Consider the following 16,904-nt stretch of genomic DNA (forward strand, 5'->3'; position numbering starts at 1 on the left):
AAATTTAATTTGGTGTTCAAAAAGTCTTTTTTCCAACTTGAGTCTTGAAAAACGGGGCCGTCTCATAATCAGGGTCGTCTTATATTTGGGCCGATACGGTACAACAACAAAAAAACAAATAAATATGATCCTATATATATATATATATATATATATATATATATATATATATATATATATATATATATATATATATGCATATATATATATGTATATATATATATATATATATACACATACATATATATGTATATATATATTATTAGAGAAGAATACTAGTGCAGAAAATACAAAAAAGTATAACATAATATGAAAATATTTTAGTGTAATAAAATTATATATCTTATCTGTATTTAAGCAAGCTTATTAATTCCAAGCAAATTATGTGGTATACAGTGTCTGAGCATAGAAATGCCAATATACATTCATGTATTTCTGAAAACGTCCAGTTTGTGAAAGACTGTGCAAGGCTGTTTGTCAAGCAAGTACACAAAGCAATTGTGCCCACAAAGAGAGAAGTCATCTGAAAGCAAGCGCTTGCAACCCTGTTCTAACCACTGAGGGTTGTGCAAATATGAGTAGTAAAAAACACTCAGCTATCTTATCTTACTTAGGACGAGAAGCTGTGTACACCGTGGACAGCTCACAAACGGGCATAATGGGGACCTTCAAACACCTTTACGCACTGTTGTGGGTTGGAAGTAGACTTTTCATGTCAAAGTCAAAGTCTGCTTTATTGTCAATTCCTTTACATGCCAAGACACACAAAGAGATCGAAAAAGGCACATACAATGAATAAACAAGAGCGATGAATAAATAAATAAATAAATAAATAAATAAATAAATACATACATACATACATACATACATACATACATACATACATACATACATACATACATACATACATACATACATACATACATACATACATACATACATACATACATAAATAAGAGGAGCAAAAATGGAGCAAAGTTCAAAATGGAGCACCCCTCCGTGGGTCGTCACCTTATCGTGGTGGAGGGGTTTGCGTGCCCCTATGATCCTAGGAGCCATGTTGTCTGGGGCTTCATGCCCCTGGTAGGGTCACCCATGGCAGAAGGGTCCTAGGTGAGGGGCCAGACAAAGCACGGCTCAGAAGACCCCTGATGATGATTACAATAAATGGATGTCGTTTTCCCTCGCCCGGACGCGGGTCACCGGGGCCCCTCTCTGGAGCCAGGCCTGGAGGTGGGGCTCGAAGGCGAGCGCCTGGTGCCCGGGCCTTCGCTCATGGGGTCCGGTCGGGCATAGCCCGAAAAGAAAACGTGGGTCCCCCTTCCAATGGGCTCACCACCTATAGGAGGGGCCAAAGGGGTCGGGTGCATAGTGAGCTGGGCGGCGGCCAAAGACGGGGACCTTGGCGGTCCGATCCCCGGCTGCAGAAACTGTCTAGGGACATGGAATGTCACCTCTCTGGCTGGAAAGGAGCCCGAGCTGGTGTGTGAGGCAGAAAGGTTCCGACTAGACATAGTCGGACTTGCCTCCACACATAGTTTGGGCTCTGGTACAAGTCCTCTCGAGAGTGGCTGGACTCTCTTCCACTCTGGAGTTGCCCACGGTGAGAGGCGTCGAGCAGGTGTTGGCATACTTATTGCCCCCCAGCTGGGCGCCTGCACATTGGGGTTCACCCCGGTGAGCGAGAGGGTAGCCTCCCTCCGCCTTCGGGTGGGGGGACGGGTCCTGACTGTTGTTTGTGTCTATGCACCGAACGGCAGCTCAGAGTACCCACCCTTCTTAGAGTCCCTGGAGGAAGTGCTGGAGAGCGCTCCTTCTGGGGACTCCATCGTTCTACTGGGTGACTTCAATGCTCACGTGGGCAATGACAGTGAGACCTGGAAGGGCATGATTGGGAGGAACGGCCCCCCCGATCTGAACCCGAGCGGTGTTCTATTATTGGAATTCTGTGCTCGACACGGATTTTTCTATAATGAACACGATGTTCAAGCATAAGGGTGTCCATGTGTGCACTTGGCACCAGGACACCCTAGGCCACAGTTTGTTGATCGACCTTGTAGTCGTGTCATCGGATTTGCGGCCACATGTTTTGGACACTCGGGTGAAGAGAGGGGCGGAGCTGTCAACTGATCACCACCTGGTGGTGGGTTGGCTCCGATGGTGGGGGAAGATGCCGGTCCGACCTGGCAGGCCCAAACGCTCTGTGAGGGTCTGCTGGGAACGTCTGCCAGAATCCCCTGTCAGGAAGAGCTTCAACTCCCACCTCCGGCAGAGCTTTTTCCACGTCCCGGGGGAGGCGGGGGACATTGAGTCCGAGTGGACCTTGTTCCGCGCCTCCATTGTTGAGGCAGCCGACCGGAGCTGTGGCTGTAAGGTTGTTGGTGCCTGTCGTGGCGGCAATCCCCGAACCCGGTGGTGGACACCGGCGGTGAGGGATGCCGTCAAGCTGAAGAAGGAGTCCTAAAGAGCCTTTTTGGCCTGCGGGACTCCGGAGGCAGCTGACAGGTACCGGATGGCCAAGCGGAACGCGGCTTCGGCGGTTGTTGAGGCAAAAACTCGGGCTTGGGAGGAGTTTGGCGAGGCCATGGAGAATGACTTCCGGACGGCTTCGAGGAAATTCTGGTCCACCATCCGGCGTCTCAGGAGGGGGAAGCAGTGCACGGTCAACACTGTTTACAGTGGAGATGGTGTGCTGCTGACCTCGACTCGGGATGTCGTGAGTCGGTGGGGGGAATACTTCGAAGACCTCCTCAATTCCACCGACACGCCTTCCATTGTGGAAGCAGGGCCTGGGGACTCTGAGGCGGACTCTCCAATCTCGGAGGTCGAAGTCACTGAGGTAGTTAAAAAACTCCTCGGTGGCAAGGCCCCGGGGGTGGATGAGATCCGCCCGGAGTTCTTAAAGGCCCTGGATGTTGTGGGGCTGTCATGGCTGACACGCCTCTACAGCATTGCGTGGACATCGGGGACGGTGCCTCTGGATTGGCAGACTGGGGTGGTGGTTCCCCTCTTTAAGAAGGGGGACCGGAGGGTGTGTTCCAATTACAGGGGAATCACACTCCTCAGCCTCCCTGGTAAGGTCTATTCAGGGGTGCTGGAGAGGAGGATCCGTCGGGAGGTCGAACCTCGGAATCAGTAGGAGCAGTGTGGCTTTCGTCCTGGCCGTGGAACAGTGGACCAGCTCTACACCCTCGGCAGGATCCTCGAGGGTGCATGGGAGTTCGCCCAACCAGTCCACATGTGTTTTGTGGACTTGGAGAAGGCGTTCGACCGTGTCCCTCGGGAGGTTCTCTGGGGGGTGCTTCGGGAGTACGGAGTGCAGAGCCAACTGATAAGGGCGGTTTGGTCCCTGTATCACCGATGCCAGAGTTTGGTCCGCATTTCCGGCAGTAAGTCGGATTCGTTCCCAGTGAGGGTTGGTCTCCGCCAAGGCTGCCCTTTGTCACCGATTCTGTTCATAATTTTTATGGACAGAATTTCTAGGCGCAGCTGAGGCGTTGAGGGGGTCCGGTTTGGGGACCTCAGCATCGCGTCACTGCTTTTTGCAGATGACGTGGTGCTGTTGGCTTCTTCAGTCCGTGATCTCCAGCTCTCACTGGAGCGGTTCGCAGCCGAGTGTGAAGCGGTCGGGATGAGGGTCAGCACCTCCAAATCCGAGTCCATGGTCCTCGGTCGGAAAAGGGTGGAATGCCCTCTCCGGATCGGGGATGAGATCCTGCCCCAAGTGGAGGAGTTCAAGTATCTTGGGGTCTTGTTCACGAGTGAGGGCAGGATGGAGCGCGAGATCGACAGGCGGATCGGTGCAGCGTCGGCAGTAATGCAGACTCTGTACCGGTCCGTCGTGGTGAAGAGAGAGCTGAGCCAAATGAAAAAGCTCTCGATTTACCGGTCGATCGAGGCTTCTGTACCTCTTCCCAGAGGGCAGCAGATCCAACAAAGTGTGAGCGGGGTGACTCACATCACACACAATCGTGGTCAAGGCACCGGCAAGGCGCGGGTGAGATGGGAGGTGTAAATGTCCTTCAGGGAGGGGAGTGAAGCACCAATAGTCCTACCAGCTGTGTTCACTATGCGTGTGTGTGTGTACGTACACAGGGCATGTGATGCGTCAGTGCAGTAGTGTTGGAGTAGTAGTGCCTTTAGTTTGTGCATGCTGTATGCTGCTTCTGCTTGCCACTTTTCTGCTTTCAGCTACCGCCACCGGCTAGCCCTCTGTTTCCGGGGGTGAAAAGAGGAAAAGAGTGCATAAGCCTCCTCCGCCGGTACACAGCCTCTCCATTGCCAAGACTTGCACACGCCTCCTCGTGGCCACACACGGTAACTGGCACCTTGCGGTCCCAGGCTAAGTTGTGCAGGATCTCGGAGCTGCAGTGGGCCCCAGAGATGTGGCATGTAGGCCCACCGGTGTGTGGACACGCCCTACTGCCCATCAGCCACTGACCCTGCTGTGGGTAAACAGCCCCAGCTTTGGGTAAATAGTGAAGACCTCAACGGCGGACCAGGCGGAGGATGATGGCTGACCTAAGGGGAGGCGTCACAACGGCTGGGAAGGCGGATGAAGAATGCAGCAGAAAAGGGTCACCAGTCATCTTGGTCTCCTTGCCACTGGATTCTGACCACAATCTGTCAAGGACAGTGTGGTGACTGTCTGTGCACCAGTCTCCCCACGTTAAACAAAGTCACACACAGGCGTCTTTTTCAGGGAATCCATTTTACATCCCAGATTAAAGTCCTGTGGCGACCAGTAAGTGGCAACGGGGCCAGGATCGTGAAGTCTGGAAGCCCCTAGTCACAAGCTGGCACATCAGGCGGTGGATGTTAGATGATCGTTGGGCTCTTGGACCGAGGCAGAAAGAGCTCTTGGGTAGCTGCATCCACGACTGAGCAGCCCTTTTTAGGATCCACTCTGCTCACCCCTGACGGGGAAGGGGCTAGAAAAGGTGCCCTAAACATAGCCTGCCTCAAACCTCCCGACTGGATTACCGCGTTCAGAGGGATCACCAATATGCGGTCAAAAACACAGAAACATGAATTTTGGAGGATGGAATGTGCGCACACTAATGGACAGTGTAACCAGAGATAGGCCGGAGAGGAGAACTGCCATCATTGCCATGCAACTGAGAAGATGCCGGATTGACATAGCTGCTCTTTCAGAAACCCGATGTGCAGAGGAAGGTCATTTGAAGGAAGAAAAGGGTGGATACACTTTCTTCTGGAAAGGAAAGGCCACAGATGAGCCTAGGATCCATGGGGTTGGCTTTGCCATCAAGAACCAACTGATCAGTCATCTCTCTGAACTCCCGGTGGGAATCAGTGAGCGCCTGATGACCCTCCGTCTGGTGCTGGCCAACAACCAGAGGGCAACAGTTCTTAGTGCTTATGCACCTACCCTCGTTTCCGATGAGGAAGGAAAAGAGGCCTTCTATGCCTGTCTGGATGAGGTATTGTCAAAAATCAAGATTTTTATATTGGGAGATTTCAATGCCAGAGTGGGCCGTGACCACCACCTCTGGAAGGGCACCATTGGAAAGGAAGGCATTGGAAACATCAACTCCAACGGGGTTTTGCTTCTTAGCAAATGTGCTCAATACGACCTAACCATCACCAATACCATCTTTCGTCAGAAGAACAAATTCAAGGGCTCATGGAGACACCCTCGCTCTAAACAATGGCATCTTATTGACTATGTCATTGTCAGAGCCAGGGATCAGCGCGACGTGAGCATCACAAAAGCCATGATAGTTTCAGAGGCCTGCTGGACAGATCACCGCCTGATACGATCCACAATGTCCATCAGACTCAAGAGGAAGAGGAGACTGCAAAAGAAGTTGAGCCGGCCGAGACTAAACCTTGAGACCCTGAACAAAACTTCCGACCTGCAGCTGTTTCAGACCTCTCTTGGAGAAAGCCTCAATCAGGAATACCCTGACGACATTGAAGAAAACTGGAGCCTGCTCAAGTCTTCCATCCTTGATACCTGCAGTGCCACTCTTGGGCACAAGTCCAGAAAGCATCAGGACTGGTTTGATGAGAATGACAGAGAGATAGAACAGCTCATCTCCAAGAAAAGGGAAACCTTTCGTGTCTGGCAAAATGACATCACCTGCAAAGCAAAGAGACAGACTCACTCCAGAGCCAAGGCTGACGTCCAGAGCCGGGTGAGACGGATTAAAAACTCCTGGTGGACTGAAAGGGCACTGGAAATCCAGAGTTTGGCAGACTCTGGTGACACCAGAGGCTTTTTCAGCGCTACTAAGGCTGTCTACGGGCCAAGCCATCGCGGCCAAAACCCCCTACGCTCTAAAGACGGGCAGGAGCTGTTGAAGGGCAATGAGTCCATAAACAACCGGTGGAGAGAGCACTTTCAGGAACTCCTCAACCATGACAGCACAATTCAGTCAGATCTTCTCAGTCATATCCCTCAGAGTCCCATCAGGGAAGACATGGGTGAACCTCCCACATTAGCAGAGGTCCAAGACGCCATCAGGAGCCTGAAGAACAACAAGGCCTCTGGGCCAGATGGGATCCCAGCCGAGGTCCTAAAGGAAGGTGGACCAGAGCTCCACCGCCACCTCCATTCCCTCTTTTTGAAGGTCTGGGAAAAAGAAGTACTCCCCTCGGAGCACAGGGACGCTCTGATAGTGCCCATTTTCAAGAAAGGGGACAAAGCGGATTGTGGGAACTATAGGGGCATCTCGCTCCTTTCAACAGTTGGCAAAGTACTTGCTCGTGTTCTTGCCAATCGCCTACTGCCATTGTCTGAGGAAGTTCTCCCAGAATCGCAGTGCGGTTTTCGCCCATCTAGAGGCACTGCAGGCATGATTTTTACAGCACGCTAACTCCAGGAGAAATGCCGTGAACATAAACAGCCTTTGTTCATGGCTTTTATAGACCTGACAAAGGCCTTTGACACGGTGGATTGCCAGGCCCTCTGGAGCATCCTTCTGAGGTATGGTTGCCCAGATAAATACGTCAGAATACTGCGATTATTACATGACGGAATGACAGCCACGGTGCTCAACAACAGCTCTTTGACTGAGCCTTTCACTGTAGAGACAGGGGTCAAACAGGGATGCATCATTGCACCCACCCTGTTCTCTATCTTCATTGCCACCATACTCCATCTCATTGGCAAAGAACTACCACACGGAATCCCAATTTGGTACAGAACTGATGGCAGGCTCTTCAACCTTAACAGGTTCAAAGCCAAAACCAAGATCAGAACCACCACGGTCATGGAGCTCCAGTATGCAGATGACAATGCCATTGCAGCACACTCTGCAGAAGAGCTCCAGGGCATCTGAACTCCTTTGCTAAGGCATACAGAGCCCTGGGTCTGACCGTGCACACCAAGAAGACCCAGGTTCTACATCAACCCCCACCCAACCAGCCATCTACTTTGCCCATCATAAATGTGGACAACACTGCACTTGAATATGTCCACCACTTCCCCTACCTTGGCAGCCTTCTCTCCTCCAAGGCGGACATTGACTCTGAGGTCAACCATCGCCTGAGCTATGCCAGTGGAGTGTATGCCAGATTCCGGAAAAGAGTATTTGAAGACAGAGACCTCCGGGTTGACACCAAGCTCCTGGTTTACAAAGCTGTGGTTCTCCCCACCTTACTTTATGGGGCAGAATCATGGACAACCTACAGCAGGCACCTAAGAGCTCTTGAGCAACACCACCAGAGAACCTTGAGGAAAATACTCAGGATCAAATGGGAGGACAGACGCACAAACATCAGCATTCTGGAGGAAGCCAGGATCCCGAGCATCACCACCTTAATAATGCAGCACCAACTCCGATGGACAGGACATCTCATCCGCATGGCTGACACCCGCCTCCCCAAACAGATGTTATACTCCCAGCTGGAGAGAGGTCTGCGAGCCCCGGGTGGGCAAAAGAAACGTTTCAAGGACAACCTCAAGACCAATCTCAAGAAATTCCAAATAACATCTCAGGACTGGGAGCGCATCGCCTTGAACAGGAACCTCTGGAGGGCAGCGGTGCAAGAAGGTGCAGCACATCACGAAAAGGAACTTCGCCGTGTCGCAGAAACCAAACGACAACTCCGTAAGGAAAGACAAAAACAGGCTCCAGCACACCCACAACCCATCACCACTTTCTCCTGCCCATACTGCACAAAAATATGTGGAACCCGGATCGGCCTCTACGCCCACCTGCGGACCCACAAGTAGACAACCCTGAGAAGAAGACTGTCATACTCATCTCGAGTGACCGCCGATGATAATGATGATGATGATGATGATGTTCACTATGCGCTGCAGGGCCTTCATGTTGTATTCAGTGCCGCTACCACCCCACACAGCGATACAACAGGAGAGGACACTCTCAATGGTGCCACGGTAGAATGTGGTCATAATGGCAGGTGGAGCACCTGCTCGCCTGAGTTTCCGCAGGAAGTACAGGCAGCGCTGGGCTTTCTTTGCCAGTGATGCTGTGTTGGTGGTCCAGGAGAGGTCTTCACTGATTAGCACCCCCAGGAATCTGGTGCTGCTCACTCTCTCCACCACAGCACAGTTGATGGTCAGTGGCAGGTGTTGGGTGTGATCCTTCCGGAAGTCAACAACAATCTCCTTGGTCTTGCTAACGTTCAGCAGGAGGTTGTTATCCCTGCACCACGTTTCACTTCTAAGATCTCAAATCTCCGACCTCCGACCTGTATTGAGTCTCATCGCCCTTGGTGATGAGACCCACCAGAGTTGTGTCGTCGGCATATTTCAGCACGCGGTTGCTGCTGTAGTTTGCAGTGCAGTCATGCGTCAGCAGGGTGAAGAGCAGCGGACTGAGCACGCAGCCTTGGGGGGGCCCCTGTGCTCAGCGTGATGCTGCCTGAGAAATTTTCGCCAACATGTACCACCTGAGTCCTATGACAGAGGAAATCCAGTAGCCAGTTGCAGAGGTAGGTAGTGAGACCCAGTTTGTCGAGTTTGCAGATGAGTCGCTGTGGTACAATGGTGTTGAATGCAGAACTGAAGTCCACAAACAGCAATCTCACATACGAGTCTCTTTTTTCCAGGTGGGTGAGGGTTGACTGGAGGGCAGAGCAGATTGCATCCTCAGAGGACCGTTTGGCTCGGTACGCAAACTGGAAGCCAATCTGTGCTATGTCCCTCATTTGCATCAATATCAGGGTGGCCGTACCTAATGTTGCGGAAACAAAAGCACCACCCAACTTGGGCAGATCACGAACTGCCAAACTAAAGCTGCCTGCTCACCTCATTGACTTACAAGCATTAACCACAATGTGAGTTAAAACTGAACCTGGCAACTGTTTAACTTTATTATATTTGGGACTAGGGTCGACTGATATTGATGCTAATAATTAGAGGTCATGGTCAACTGATGACAGTTATGAGTTGCCGATATTTTGGGCCGATTGTTAGGGCTGATATGTCGAAGTTTTATGTTTTATTTTCATGCTAAAATGTCGGTCCAATAATAACAAGTAGGTCCACAACATTTCTGAACTTGTCATCATTTATTGAACACACGAATCAATAAATTACGTATTAAGTGTGAAATATATAAAACATGTAATGTAAAAAATTCAATCATTTACATAAGATATATCAGTGAGTGAGTGATTTGCATTTCCAGTTCATCTTGAGAACGGATCAGTGAGGGAAGGAATCCTGACTTTCTCGTTTGCGAACGAGTCAATGGGTGAACTGCCTTCCCGTGCATCAACGGATCAGTGAGTGGACGTGTTGCGTCTCCCAGCGTGAACTATGTAAGCCAGAATGTAGATTTATGATTTACTTATAGTAGGTTTTAAATAACGTGTATGCATATATATGCCTAAATATTGTTATCCAATACATTGACTGCAGTTTCACATTAGATTGCTGGTTTGAGATGTACTTTTATCATTATTATTATTATTATTGTTATTATTATTATTATTATCAATTAACAATCACGTACCATATCCTTCCGCAATATCAAAAATATTAATTTAGCAGATTTCACCTCAGCCATTGGCAGTCTCCCCACCGTCACCGCTCCATATACCCCGGATCAGCTTGTTTCTGCTTACGACACTGGACTACAAACTCTGCTAAACTCATTTGCCCCCCTCAAAACCCGAACTTTTTCTTTCCCCCAATCTGCACCCTGGTTCTCAACTCATCTACGTCAATTGAAAGCCAAAGGACGACAGCTGGAGCGGCTTTCTCGCAAAACTGGACTCATGATTCATAAACTGTTGTACCATTCTCACATAATGCAATATAAGGCTGCAATTTCCTCCGCAGAATCACACTATTTCGCGGAGAAAATTGCAGCTGGTGCGGGGAACACCAGAGCCCTGTTTTCCATAAATAATAATTCAACCCGCCCACGTGACTCCCTCCCCCCACACTTCTACTCTACCGGTCACTGTAACACCCTGATGTTCTTCTTTGACAATAAAATAGCCACTATCCACCAAACAACTGACCTCTCACATGTCTAGCTATTCATCTTCTTTCCTTCCTCATCCCACCCCCACCTCTCTTTCCTGCGTCCAACATCCCTCTGCTGCTGATCTATCCAAACTCATTCGAAATTTAAAGCCATCTACATGTCAACTTGACCCCCTGCCTACTCCTCTGGTTTTAGCCTCCCTCCCCTCTCTGCTCCCCTTGATTACTGCTATCATCAATTCTTCCCTCACCTCTGGTTCTGTCCCTCTATCTCTCAAATCTGCTACAGTTACTCCAATTATTAAAAAAACAGGTTTAGACCCCAATATCCTCAGTAACTTCCGTCCCATCTCCAACCTGCCATTTCTGTCCAAAATTCTTGAAAAAGTGGTTGCATCTCAGATCCACACCCACCTCACTAATAATAATAATCTATACGAACAGTTCCAGTCTGGTTTTCGCCCTCGACACAGTACAGAAACAGTCCTTATTAAAATCACTAATGATCTCCTGATTGCAGCCGACTCTGGTCTCCTATCTATACTCATTCTTTTTGATTTAAGTGCAGCTTTTGACACTATCTCTCACTCCATCCTCTTAGGAAGACTAGCTGCTATTGGACTGACTCCAGTTAAAATCATTCACATCTCACCCCTCCCCCGTGTCCTCTAGTGTTCCCCAGGGTTCTGTCCTTGGTCCCCTCCTATTTATCATTTATCTCCTCCCACTTGGTCAGATTTTCCGTAAACATAACATTAATTTTCACTGTTACGCGGACGACACCCAGCTCTACGTGTCTTCAAAAACCCCTTTCAGCCTCACAACCTCCTCTCTCAGTGCGTGCCTTCAAGAAATAAAATCCTGGTTCACCTCAAACTTCCTTAAACTAAACAGCCACAAAACTGAGGTAGTCCTCATTGGTTCCAAAGCTTCTCTCAATAAACAACCCTGTTTTACTCTCACCATTGACACCTCCTCGGTTTCCCCTTCCCCTCAGACAAAGAGTCTCTGTGTCTTGATTGCAACCTATCATTCAGCACCCACATAAACAACACTATCCGTTCCGCTTATTTTCACCTCCGTAACATAAATCGCCTCCGCTCATCACTCACCTCATCCAGCGCTGCTATCTTAGTCCACTCACTTGTCACCTCTCGCTTAGATTACTGCAACTCCATCCATTTTGGTCTCCCTCAAAAACTCCCCCATAAAACAGCGCATTGATTATAAAATTCTCCTTCACACATTCAAGGCCATCCATAACCTTGCTCCTCCATACCTGTCAGACCTCCTTCATGTACACATTCCTACCCGGTCTCTCAGGTCTGCCTCCAGTATCACCCTCACTGTCCCCTCATTTCATCTGTCAACTATGGGGGCCAGAGCCTTCAGTTGCTCTGCCCCTCGCCTCTGGAATTCCCTCCCCCCGGACATCAGAAACATTGACTCAATCGAACTTTTTAAATCTCACCTCAAAACAAACCTGTTTAGGCAGGCATTTGTCTAATTTTATTGCTCTGCTCAAGAGGTCTCTGCTTTTAGACTTCTTTTCTTTTAATTGTGTCTATTTTATGTGTGTTCGGCGACCTTGAGTGCCGTGAAAGGCGCCATACAAATAAAATGTATTATTATTATAATAATTATTATTATTTTAATAAACATTTAGTTAAAACTTGTTGAGTGTTTTATTCCTTGTTTTTATATTCGCCAATTAAAACATAAAATTCTGACATTTGGTTCACTGCTTTATATGACAATATGTATATGTGTTTTACGTTGTTATATGAGTTGGTGCCCTCCAAAATAACAATTTCTTGGGCCACCAAGTTATCAGATGCATCAGGGGCAACTCTAATTCACGCATCTGCACGCCCAGATGACACACCCCGAAACACGTTTACCTAAACTGCCACTGGCACCAGTGACAGTACTACACTGAATTACTCCTTGAGCGAGACTACTTCCGAGCACCCCCCTTCCTGTTTTGTAGCAGGAAATGTTGGCGTGAAACATAGTGGGATAGGATAGAAGAGAGAATAGGCATATACAGGGTCCGGCAAAATGATCTGAAACATTTGTAGGTTTAATAAAATGCAAATAAATTAAAGAAACAAAATATTTTTTTTATTTTCAAAAAGTACATATAATGCTCTTTGATTTGTTACGTTTCATTTCATTTTCGTTTTGTTTTCAAATAATGTAATTTTGTTTTGTATCAGTTGCGAACATGAATTGGACCCGAGAGCATCGCGCTTTCATTGTTGAAACGTTTATCAAGAACGAATCTGTAACTCCAACACAACCTTCAGACTTGGTAGACATGATCCCGTACCTGTTCGAAACACGATCTTATTATGGGTTACTAACTTCAAAGGCAGTGGATCGGCATTGAAACGAAAATCAACCGCTCAACCTTGCACCGCCAGAACTCCAGAAAATGTGGCAGTGGTAAGACCAAAATAACGTTATTCGAAAACGGAACTAAAATTAAATGAAACAAAACTAAATGAAGCGAAACGAAACAAAACGAAACAAAACGGCATTATACGTGGGTCACCTGGGTCCTCCTCTGGAGTCAGGCCTGGAGTTGGGGCTTGAAGGTGAGCGTCTGATGGCGGAGCCTTCACCCATAGGCACTTTTTACAGAATGACATTGTTTTCGTTATGAAGCGACGAAATAGTTACCCCAGCTATTGTAAAAAGTTTACAATAGTTTTCGGCACAGCCCGAAAAGAAAACGTGGGTCCCCATGGGCTCACCACCTGTGAGAGGGGCCAGTGCAGAGTGAGCTGGGCGGTGGCCAAAGGCAAAGACCTTTGCTGTCCGATCCCTGGCTACAGACGCTTATTGCCCCCGGCTGGGCGCCTGCACATTGGGGTTCACCCCCGTGAGCGAGAGGGTAGCCTCCCTCCGCCTTCGGGTGGGGGGGGATGGGACTTGACTGTTTTTTATGTCAATGCACCAAACGGCAGTACCCACCCTTTTTGGAGTCCTTGGAAGAAGTGCTCGAGAGCACTCCTTTTGGGGACTCCATCGTTCTATTAGGTGACTTCAATGCTCACGTACGCATTGACAGTGAGACCTGATTGGGCGTGATTGGGAGGAATACTTCGAAGACATCCTCACTTCCACAGACACGCCTTCCATTGTGGAAGCAGGGCATGGAGACTCTGAGGTGGACTCTCCAATCTCTGGGGTCGAAGTCACCAAGGTAGTTAAAAAGCTCCTGGTGGATGAGAGCCACCTGGAGTTCTTAAAGGCTCTGGCTCTTGTGGGGCTGACCTGGCTGACACGCCTCTACAACATTGCGTGGACATCGGGAACAGTGCCTCTGGATTGGCAGACTGAGGGTGTCCGGTTTGGTGACCTCAGCATTGCATCTCTGCTTTCAAGCCGTGATCTCCAGCTCTCACTGGAGCGAATCACAGCCGAGTGTGAAGCGGTCGGGATGAAAGCACCTCCATATCTGAGACCATGGTCGTCAGTCAGAAAAAGGGTGGAATACCCTCTCTGGGTCGGGAATGAGCTCCTGTGGAGGAGTTAAAATCTTGTTCATGAGTGAGGGCAGGATGGAGCGTGAGCTCGACAGGCGGATTGGTGCAGCGTCTACTGTGATGCGGAGTCTGTACCGGTCCGTTGTGGTGAAGAGAGAGCTGAGCCAAAAGGTAAAGCTCTCAATTTATCGGTCGATCTACGCTCATACACTAACCTATTGTCATGAGCTATGGGTCGTGAACGAAAGAACAAGATTCCAGATACAAGTGGCTGAAATGAGTTAGGGTGAGAAGCTCGGTCATCCATGAGGGACTCGGAGTCGAGCCGCTGCTGCTTCATGTTGAGAGGAACCAGATGAGTTTCTCATGAGCATGTCTCCTAAACGGCTCTCCGGGGAAGTATTACGGGCATGTCCCACCGGACGACCCATGACGTGCTGGATAGACTGTCTCTCTCGGCTGGAGCAAGCTTTGCTTTGCCGAATATGAAGCCAACCTCCACTTTGGTGCTTAAATCTGTCGTCCTCATGTAGGCGACTGCAGCTACATGTAGCAATGATGGAAACATTGCAGAATACACACAGCTCCTTACTGCATGCTTGGTGGAGAGAGATGAAGGTGTATTGGCGCAGGATCTTGAGCTGCTTAAGCTCCTTCAGAGAATCCCTCCACAGCTTCCATTTTCTCCACTTTTCTTCAGGAAGAGGGGCATCCCAGTCATATGACTCTGGTGAGCTCCCTTGAATGCTATCAGAAAACATATCAGAAAACAAAAGAAAAGCTAATACAAAAATGAAATGTAATGTGGACGGACTCCTCGTGGATGCACCCCTCTGCATCAGCAACTTGGAAGGTGAACACATCTTCCGAAATGTCCCAGCTCACCCCTAAACTTCTCTGCATGGGAAGGACACTGTCACATTCCTGCGGCACCTGCCACTTGACCACGCCCCTAATCAAGAAATCACCCACACCTGTCACCTGCTAGTTACTCTCCCTACTTAAACCCTGTCAACCGGTCACCACTTTGTCAGTCTGTTCCTGTATGCCACCTCCTGTATGCCACCCATTTCCTACTTGTGCTTTGTGCCTGTCAGCCTATGCTTTTTCCCTGTTGCCAACTGCTTCCGTCAAACTGACCGACCACGCTCTGATCGCCACCTGCCTCGACTACCTGCTTGCCCCGACCACGACTACGCGCTGCGCTCTTCTGCTCAGTCCAGATTTCCTCTTTCCCTTTCCCCGTTTCAAGAAAGATTTTTGCTGCATTTGGTCACCCCGTCTCTGTTCCTGACAGACACCCTGTTTACTGACACATTTTATATAGACAAATAACAGGCTGTGTAAAGGGAGATGACATATTTATAGTAACTTAACATTACCGAGTACTAGCTATAAACTGGCCCCTAAAAAAAAATAGGGTTTATGCCACTCCCACCCAGAGCCCTGTGAGTTGGAAATTAGGGTGGGGGGATGGGAGGGGGTGGGAAACTGTAATTACGTGGCTCTGAACCAGGGGTGTCCAAACTACGGCCCGCTGGCCAACTGCGGCCCGCGGTCCAGTTTTTTTCACCAACAGCTTCTCTCCCTCCCTGAATTCTATCAGTTTAGATAATGCCAAGTTTCCTCTGATGAGACGCCACACAAAACGAATAATGAGCCTGTTGAGCTCAATATACATACTATGTAAACACACATTTTCTCTGTTAAACCAGAACAAAAGTAGACTGAGAAGTAGAATTACTGATAGCCATCTCTGTGAAGTTATTCGTGTCTCAACCACCAAACTTTCTTCTGACATGTCAGCCATCCTTCAATCCAAAGGAGACCATCACTGCTCCCACTGAGTGCAATGTTCTTCACATTATAGGCGAGTTAGAAATACACACAGTATTCATGCGTCAATATGTCACCTCCGGTGTTTAAATAAACCTTTGTTTATTTTTCTGTATTTGGCCTCCACTAAAAAAAGTTTGGACACCCCTGCTCTAAACAAATTTTTTTCACAAATTTTCAAAATTAAAAAAAAAAAAAAAAAAAGGGAACCCTGATAAACGCATGTAGCAAGGAATTGCTGTAATTTGAATTTCAAGTGACTTCACTGGCGCGGCAGTTGTTTACATAAAGGACAAAGATTCGATCGCGGGATGACGAGGATGACGAAGGGCCCCACATACTACCGGCATCATTAGCGGCTTTGTTTGTAAGTGACACGGAGGACGAAGAGTTTGAAGGATTTAATGATTTGGAGTGACACAGAAGGTTTGAGAAACTATTATGGCTTTTACGCACGCCCGGTCCTTCTCGACGGGAGCTCTCTTTCACCTCCGTGGATGGAAGTCGGGGGCCAGCGCTCGGCCGGGTGGATGTCCGGGGACGGTGGATGGGGCTCGGACATGGCTTTTACGCACGCCCGGTCCTACTCTACAGAGCTCTCTTTCACCTCCGTGGATGGAAGTCAGGGGCCGGCGCTCGGTCAGGTGGCTGTCCGGAGACGGTGGATGGGGCCCTTTATGTAAACAACTGCCGCGCGGCACGGGTGACGTCACTTGCAGTTCAAATGACAGTAATCCCTTGCTACATCGCGGTTCGTTTATCGCGGGTTCACTACATCGCAGATTTTTGAATTTTGAAAATTTGTGAAAAAAATCACACAAGTCGCTCCTGAGTATAAGTCGCCCCCCCACCCAAACTATGACAAAAACCGCGATTTATAGTCCAAAAATTACAGTACTTTATATATCGTTATATGGGTCTGTGGAATAATTAAAAATCCAAATCACGACGAGTCGGACAGCGCACGTACACGGCATTGTTTACATAAAGGACGATCGATTGATTTAATGAATTGGAGTGACACAGATGGTTTTATAAACGTGTTATTTATAGAATAGTTATAAGAATAACTCTGAATGTTACGTCAGGCCCGTTCTCAGCTCTTCGTTAATGTTTATGTCACGTGAGCATACCTATCGTTTAGC

Source organism: Syngnathus leptorhynchus, chromosome 3, assembly GCF_054491065.1.
Source record: "Syngnathus leptorhynchus isolate UIUO chromosome 3, UIUO_Slep, whole genome shotgun sequence".
Lineage (NCBI taxonomy): Eukaryota > Metazoa > Chordata > Actinopteri > Syngnathiformes > Syngnathidae > Syngnathus > Syngnathus leptorhynchus.